Source organism: Budorcas taxicolor, chromosome 7, assembly GCF_023091745.1.
Source record: "Budorcas taxicolor isolate Tak-1 chromosome 7, Takin1.1, whole genome shotgun sequence".
Lineage (NCBI taxonomy): Eukaryota > Metazoa > Chordata > Mammalia > Artiodactyla > Bovidae > Budorcas > Budorcas taxicolor.
The window spans coordinates 49,558,922-49,567,831 of NC_068916.1; the positions used below are offsets into that span (position 1 = coordinate 49,558,922).

General features: G+C 50.4%; 1 non-coding gene across 1 annotated transcript; it reads left to right on the plus strand.

Annotated features, from left to right (window-relative positions):
• The first annotated feature begins 7,972 nt into the window (after positions 1–7,972).
• On the plus strand, positions 7,973–8,044 carry TRNAC-GCA (transfer RNA cysteine (anticodon GCA)). Its single transcript has one exon. It is a non-coding gene; the product is annotated as a tRNA-Cys (tRNA).
• The last annotated feature ends 866 nt before the right edge of the window (positions 8,045–8,910 follow it).

The window sequence follows — 8,910 nt, forward strand, 5'->3', positions numbered from 1 at the left end:
TCTGGGTGAGGAGGACTTCCTGCAGCTGTTGGTGGCAGTGATGAAACAGGTGGAGGGGAGGGGAGGTAAAAGGAGGGTGTTTGATGGAGGTCGTGCTCTGGAGGGAATGGGATTGCTTTCCTTCCTTGCATCCCCTCATTTGACCAGCTCAGCACTTCCTGGAGGTGGCATTCAGGCAGGGAGCTGTTTTGAAATCACAAAGACCTAGTGCTGGAAGGCTTGGAGGCTGGGAGGTGGGCTGTGAAAGGGAACGTAATTATGCAGGTAGGGGCAGAACTCTCTGGCCAGGAAAGAACTGCTTCCCTCTCCAGCCCCACATCCAGCTAGGCCTTTCCCACAGTCTAAGCACCCATGAATCTGCCTGCAATTCGGGAGACCTGGGTTTGATCCCTAGATTGGGTAGATCCCTTGGAAGAGGGCATGGCAACCCACTCCAGTACTCTTGCCTGGAGAATCCCCATGGACAGAGGAGCCTGGCAGGCTGCAGTCCACGGGGAAGCAAAGAGCTGGGCACGACTGAGCAACTAAGCACAGCATGGGATGTACATGTTCATGCATGCTCACACACCGTCTAGTGAGAGTGCAGAGGCGTACCTGTGAACCATTTAGGGGGAAAGGACTAGAGGCAGTCCTGAGGTTTGTTCTCTACCTCTCCAGCCAGTCAGAAGGTTTCTCTCAGACATTCACTTGGGTCTTAGCTGGTCATCTCTCCACCCCTTATTTTGCTTCTTCTTCTCTGGGTTTCTCTGTGTCCTGTATCCCCCCACCCACATACACACACCGCCCCACCTCTGGCTTCCCTCTGTCTCTGATCTTGAAAACAGGAAGTGTTGGAAGAAGACCCTCCCTCCTAGCTGTCCCTATTTCGCATGCAGCAAGATAGATTTAAATTAGGTTAAAGAAAGAACTAGGAGTGGGGAGTAGTGGGTGATCAGGACAAAAGGCAGCCACTAGGGGTGGGATGGGCTGTGGAATCCTATAGGCTCACAGAATGTTGGAGCTAAAGAGACCTGAAGAATCTTCTAGTTTCTCCTGAGCTTACAGACATGGAGCCAAAGGTCTTTTTGGAAACAGCTATTCTTATCTGTATTGTCAGTGATAAATTTGGTCATGTCTCACTGGCATCTGAGGGAGTTTCTGGGGAGAAGCGGGGTCTCTCCTGTGTCTATCTCCCACCGCACTCTCACTGAGGTGATTCACCGAATGTGGCACAGCCTCTCTCTCTGGGGCACAGAGAAGGTGGCTGACTTTGCTCATGGAACCTGACTCCTCTCCTGAAGCCACGGACCCCTGCAGAGTGGACAGCCCTCCTCTGAGCTCTGGGCATGTGCCGGAGGCCAGGCTGCAGGGCCCCGGTGTGTTGTCCTGCTCCCAGATAGCTCCTCTCTGGCTGTTCCCATCCTCAGTGACTCCTGGGGAGATCCAGCTGTGACTTGGGTGGTGTGTGGAGACAGTAGCATAAAGCGTGGCCCCTTCTGCTGGAGCAACTAGAATGGGCTTTAACACGCCTTCCTTCTTCCACCCCAAACTGGCTTCAGACAAGCCTGGCAGCAGGGGGCACTCCTGGGTCATCCCAGGAGAGGATCCTAGGGACCATCTTCAGCCTGGACTCTGAACATAATAGAAATTTTGTGTATCCACCTGTCATTCTGAGGGTGAACAGGGCAAATCCTTTGAGAGTTGGAAGTAGTCTTTTTCTAGCAGGCAGACAGAGACTTGAGAGAAAAATCGCTTTTCTAAATATTCCCTGAGACTCCTTGGGCTGACTTCTGCCTCTGGGAGATTAGTTGGGAGGGCAGGTCTCTATCTGGGAGCTGTGGCCAAGACCAAATGGGTCCCATTTTGGGGACAGTGTAACTCCTGGCCCCTTGCTAGTCCTTAGCAGCTAATAGTGGTTTAGCTGTCTTTGGGGAGCTATATTTTCTTCAGAATGACTTCCAGATTAATCTGTGTTGCTAATACCCATGCCGTGTCCACTAGATTCTTCATCATGGTGGGGAAACGGGAGAGACTTTTTCTAGTTTTCCCAGACTGAACACAGTCCTCTGTGACTATCCTGGACTTGTTTGGGAGTCTGATGGGGATGGGGTAGGAGATCTACTCAGTAGGAGTGCTGAGAAGATTGGTGGGGTGTGGCTCATTCCTGACCCATAGCTGACCCGGTTGAGGCTTTCTGGGCAGCAGATGCCCTGAGGAAAAGCCCCTAAGAAGAGACTTCCCAAGGACCCCTACTCCTACTTTCTTCCACTCATCTCCCTCAGATTTCCTCATCCACCACCCAGTCATCTCAAAGCCTCTTCTCTAGTAACAGGGCCTGTGTGAGTATTGACTTAAGGGCACAGGGATGGTAAAAAGCCTGTATCAGTAGCTGTCTCTGTTCAAACAATGTGGGGAGGCCAGTATACGTGGCTGGTGGTAGACGACAGGATCTCAGGTATCACTAGCAGAGCTGAGGTGGTGGTTGTTTAGTCACTAAGTTCTGTCCGACTCTGTAGCCTACCAGGCTCCTCTGTCCATGGGATTTCCCAGTCAAGAATATTGGAGTGCGTTGCCATTTCCTTCTCAAGCACAGGGCCAAACCTGTGAGTTTATTCTGGGGGAGTACAAGTCCAAGTCATCCTCAGAACTGATTTCTGACTTCAGAACCCCAAATCACTACTTTTCTCTACAGTCTGGCTCTGCAGGAATTCCCATGCCTTCAGGGCCCCGCTTCATCCCACAGGCCTCAGGGTGGCTATAAACATTAAGGCCGCAGTCCTCCAGGCTGTGGAGGAGGGGAGGGTAAGGAGAGTGGGAAGACAAGCCCAATGTAGCAGGCCCTGGCTCCAGTGTCTTGAGGGTCCAGAGAGCCCCAGCCCCACCTACCCCCCACTGAGGGATTAATTCTCAAGCTCTTTAGGGCAGTAGAGATTAGGGACTGGGCCTGTTCCAGATGAAAATCTGCAGAGGTACAAATTCCATAGTTTACCTGTAGCCTTTTTCTCTGTGTCTCCCAGCTCCTGGAACCAGGACATTTTCCTGAGGTTTCACTTAAGTTCTTCCAGCTGCAGTTTTAGCCCAGGCTTGAAGCTTGCAGCATATACTGGAGACCCTGGGACACCCTCCCATGCAGTTTGTGTGTGACTGAATCATGAGGTACAGATGTGCAGAAAGGGCTGAGTATGAGGAAGACTGCATCACAGACAGGCAGTTCATGGATCTCAAAGGTCAGAAGTGTGACTGGGCCCTAGAGGAGTGTTGATGTTTCCTGAGAGGAAGATGGCGAGTATTTGGGAGCAGTCTGCAACTGTTTGTCATATCTGAGATCTCCTTATGGAAATGAGGCCTCAGCTGGACCAGCAAAAGACAGGAACCTTTAAAAGGCATTGTAACTCCACCCATGTGTCTTTCGTTTATTCTCTTGTGTCCCCTACCCTAGCTTGGTGGCTGACCTTTTTCCCTTCTAAATGACCATAACCCCTTTCCTTCAGGATGCTGATCTAGCTGGACATTAGCCTGCACAGGGAACCTAAGGCTCCTGAGATGGAAATGAGGGAGTGCAGAAGTTAAAGACTTATTCTTGGTCCAGAAGTGAGTTAGAAGTTTAGTACAGTTCCAGAAGCCTCCTTTTCACAGCCAGTACTACTTAGGGAGCTAGGAGTTTGGGCCAGCTCAGGGATAACTTCCAGGTGCCTAATCTGAAGGCTTGGTGGGGGTGGGGGGGTAGGGGGGTGGCAAGGGAGTTGTAGAAATCATAATAATTACAGATCCAATTCATTATGCACTTTCTAAGGGGAAGATACTGTTCTAAGCATTTCACATGCTTTATCTTGTTCAATCTTTGACCCATTGAATCATGACTCCTCTTTTACAGATGAGTAAATGGAAGCACACAATTATAATAAAAATTAAAATGCTACTAATAAGGATAAAACGTTTAGCAGCTAAATTAAAAAAAAAAAAAAGAAACTGACCCAGTGGGACTACCCTGGAGGTCCAGTGGTTGGTTGAGACTCTGCTTCCAATGCAGGGAACATGGGTTTGATTCTTATTTGGGGAGCCAGGATCCCACATGCCACAAGGTGTGGCCAAAAATTTAAAAACAAAGAAAAAAGTCACCCTGTACCAGGCCTTGCACGAGCACATTATATATATGATATTATTGAAAGTGTCAGTTGCTTAGTTGTGTCTAGCTCTTCGTGAGCCAATGGACTGTAGCCCGCTAGGCTTCTTTGTCCATAGGATCCTCCAGGCAAGAATACTGGAGTGGGTAGCCCTTCTCTTTTCCAGGGTATCTTCCCAACCCAGGGATCGAACCAGAATTAAGTCCTGAGAATTTATCATACTATCCCCAGTTTCAGCTAAGGGAAACAGACTGAGAGAGAATTGACTTGCCCAAGATCACAGAGTCTTAGAAAGTGACCATAGCAAGAACCAAACTCGATTCCAAAACAGCCTGTGCTCATGATCCCTTAGCAACTCTGCCTCCTGAATGGAGAGAGCAGGTGGTTATGAAAAGGAGTCCCACTGGATTTTTTTTTTCTTTTCAAAATCAGTATTTAAATATTTGCCACTGAACCACACATAAGAAAATCCTTGCCGCTGCTGCTAAGTTGCTTCAGTCGTGTCCGACTCTGGGCGACCCCATAGACGGCAGCCTCCCAGGCTCCTCTGTCCCTGGGATTCTCCAGGCAAGAACACTGGAGTGGGTTGCCATTTCCTTCTCTGAAGAAAATCCTTACCTTACATTAACCAGTGGATTTTAAAAGCAGAGGGTGGGGCCAGGAACGACAACATGTGCCATTTTGGGAAGCTGTGGAGGAGATGCCCACCATCCCCCCTAACAGTGCGGGAAGCTGTGTTCTCACCTGCCTTCTCACCCACCTGGGACTGGGCTGCAGGAAAACAAGTCCTGGAATAGACTGGACAGGGAGGTAGGGGATGTTTCTCTGGCCTGAAGCCTCTGCCTCTTTGCTCACCCTGGAATGTGTGTTCCCGCCCTGATATCCTGTCAGGGGACTGCTGTCAGTCTCTGCTCGCGCTCTCTCTTCATCATCACTGTGCATCTTGCTGGGCTGTGGTTGCCTTGGTAACTTGATGGGAAGCTCTTGAGGTTTTCTGAAACCACAGAGGGCTATGGGAGGGAGGAACCAGTCTCTGCTAGGCTGCCAGTCACAAAAGGGAAGAAACCTCACAGCCCCTGCCAGCCATTCAGCCAGTCTTTCTTTGGGTCTGACCTCAGCCTCTTCTGTTACAGCTGCAGGAGCTTAGCAGCCTTTGGGGCTGGGACTGAGAGGAGGGAGCTGTCACGTACTGCTCTGTCCTTGGAGTTGGCTCATACAGTCACCAGTGCTGCCTGGACTCCAGCTTGCTTCTATGCCCTGGCCCTGAAGTCTTAATTGGTTTTATGAAGTTCAATGCCTATTTTTAATGAGACAGATAATTACGGTGAGAGAAGGTCAGGCCCTTCTCTGCTGGACTTGGCGGGGCCTCCAGAATTGCTGACTCCCCAGTCAGCACAAGGTAGATGAATCGGATCATGGTGGGCAGGAGCAGGCCCGGGGAGGGGAGGATACTCACCACAGGAGGAGGTCCTGAGTCTCCAGGCTGCAGTCCCTGTGAGGGGATCAGGGAGGAGAATGTACACCACCTGCCTCTTGGAGGAGCCCACACATCTGAGGTGGGCACCTGTGGATTTTGTCCTTCTGGGTGGTTGGTGGGTGGGGTATGTGGCTCTTCTTCCAGGATTCATGGCAGCTCTCTCAGGCCTCCTGGGGGCATTTCTACCTGGGGGTGTTCCTGGCTGTACCAAGAAATCCTCAGTCTCTACACAGTTATTACCTGAGGGGCTGTTTCTTGCTCCCTCTCTCTTTCCAGTCTTCTTTCCTCTCCCACAGTCTCAGTCTGAAACATGGCCTATGTCTTCCTCTGTAACTGGTCTCGGTTTCTCTCTGGTCTTTTCCCTAGTTCTAGTCCATGATAACCTCCCCACTCCCATCTCTCCTTCTTTCTCTCCTCCCCAGGTGGGAATTGACTTGCTGCCCATTGGAGTACAGTTCCACACTGTGATTCCCTGCTGACACAGGCAGGGTCTGAGGGTGGTGGGGAGTAGGTGGGGAGCAGTGCAATGAGAAATTCTGCTGATGCTGAGGATGGCTCCCCTCCAGCCCTCATGGCCAGGAAGAGCAGGGTAGGGCAGAGGTTTATGTGCTTCTCTCCAGGATAGGAACCACTGTCCAGTTTGTGACTCCCAGGTAGGCTGAGAGATCGACACTGTCCCTAGACCAAGAACAGGACCCCTAGCTCTCTGGGAAGGACCTTTGACAACCTGCTCTGGCTCTAGTTACTGTCTTTCTATCCTGATATCCTCCTCCAAAGGGCAAGAAGGTGACTGACCCCTTCGTGGAAGACACATAATTACACTTTTAGACCAAGGCAGTTGCTGGATATGACTGGATATGTGACAGAATGACATCAGGAAGACTCTTACCTACTCAACATATTATTTTTTTATTATTTTAAAAATATTTATTTTATTTTATTTGCTTGACTGCACCAGGTCTTGGTTGGGGCATGCAAGATCTTTGAGCTTCATTGTGGCATGCGGGATCTTTAGTTTTGGCATGCAGGATCTAGTTTTCTGACCAGGGATCGAACTTGAGTCTCCTGCATTGTGGGTGAGGAGTCTGAGCCACTGGATGACCAGGGAAGTCCCTCAACATATTGTTACACTCTCTCCTCTCACTTTGCTTTCTGTCTCAGTGGCCAACTCCCCAGAAGTTTCTTCTTCAGGGTGAGTCCAATCTTGCAGAAAAAGAATAGAGGAAAAATAAGGCTGAAGCCACCCTGGTCAGGAGGGCCTGGAATCCTGACTGCAGAGACCGGGTCCTGTTCTGTCTCATCCTCCTCCATTTAATTAGCTAATGTCTGTAAAGGGCTGGGCAGCAGAAAAGCCCTATACAAATGTTGAGCACAATTTTATTTCCAAGACTCGCCAAGAATATATTTGCAGACTTGAGGGAAAGGTCACTGGGACTTCCTGGGACAGAAGGAGGACTCCCTGCAGGGCCCAGAGAGAGAAAGCCAGGACTGAGCAAGGAGAGGCCACAGTGGAGGCCAGGGTCCGACTCTCTGTGAACCTATGGACTGTAGCCCACCAGGTTCCTCTGTCCATGGGATTCTCCAGGCAAGGATACTGGGGTTGGTTGTCAAGCTTTCCTCCAGGGGATCTTCCTGACCCAGGGATCGAACCCATGTCTCTTACGTCTCCTGCATTTGCAGGTGGGTGCTTTACCACTAGCGCCACTTGGGAAGCCCTAATATTCACAACAACTAGTATTTATTGAACACTTACTGTGTTCCAGGCTTTGCTAAGGGGGCTGGAGCTCTTCAGCTTGGGGAAAAGTGGCTGTCTCTTGGTGCAGTGGAGTAGGGAGCTTTTCAGTGAAGCAAGCCCCTGTGTGCTGTAAGCCAGGTCTGTATGAAGTGTCTCTGAAACCTTTAGGAGAGGAGTGTCACTTATCTTCTCTGACCAATGAGAGAAGTCTCTGTTCTGTAATCCAGGTCCCTCCAGCATGGATATTCTGTAAGCTTCTGCACTCTCCTTTCCTTTCCCCAGTGACAAGTCACCTGGCCCTAAATCCATTATGAAAGATCATTGAGGTCGATTAGCCTTGACAGGCTGCATGTTCAAGGGATAACTTTCCAGTTTTTGCCTCAAGGCCTGATTATGTGTCCTGACCATCTCAGAATTCTTTGTTATCCTATATCTAGAGGCAGTCCCCTCCTCCCATCTCTGGGTAGTACTTGGCTTTGGGTGAGGGCCAGATGGCAGAGACTGGGAGAGTAGAGTAGCCAGCCTTACCACTCACAACTCACAACCATGGTCAAGAGAGACAGCAACGCAGGGATTGGAGGCTCCTAGAAAAGGCAGGTAGACCAGGCCAGGAATACTGATAACATATTTCCAACATCCTTTGGGTTTCTTTTGGCTTCCCTGGTGGCTCAGATGGTAAAGCATCTGCCTGCAATGCGGGAGACCCAGGTTCAATCCCTGGGTGGGGAAGATCCCCTGGAGAAGGAAATGGCAACCCACTCCAGTACTCTTGCCTGGAAAATTCCATGGACAGAGGAGCCTTGTAGGCTACAGTCCATGGGGTCGCAAGGAGTCAGACACGACTGAGCGACTTCACTTGGGTTTCTTTTGTACATCCCCTTACCCTCTAAAATCTGAACAGAGCCGGAGTAGACTTCTGAGAGACAAGGTCCTTGGTCCCCCAAGTTCCACCAACCTCCATTCTGTTCCCAGTTGTTCTCTGGCTTCTCTCCAGAGCCTGGGAGCTTCCATGTGTCATCAGTTCATTATCATTCTGATAAAGTCATTAGTCCTTGAAAAAACATGATTCCTCAGCTGAGGCCAGGCCCCTATAACCTGAGAAGGAGTACAAATGGCTGGAGACCTGAGGGGAGGCTGCAGACACACACACACACAGCCACACAGACATACAGTTACGCTTGTTCCCAAGGGTGTGTGTAAATGGACACAAACACAGTGCACGTACCTTTTACACAGGCATGGGCTTATTTCATGTGCCTAGGTGTAGAGCTATACCAGAGAGCCCAGAGCCATATCACTGGAGCCACGCTCGGTTGCTTACAGCCCTGAGGTTCACTCAGTGTCTAGATCAGCCATGCAGCATCCAGCAGCCTGAGCCACCCGCAAACCCAGAGGGCAGGCTCCCCAGACTCCGGCAGGGGTGGAGAGTGGAATGTGGAAGCCGAGGTTAGAGATCTGCAAGTTCCATTAGCCACAAGAAGCATGTTTGGAATCTAAAAACGCAGGGACAAGGGCGCTGCGGAGCAATTCCTGACAGCGGGTTTATATTTCCCACCCCCTCCCCCACCAGGAAGCTCCTTGTGGTCAATAAAGCC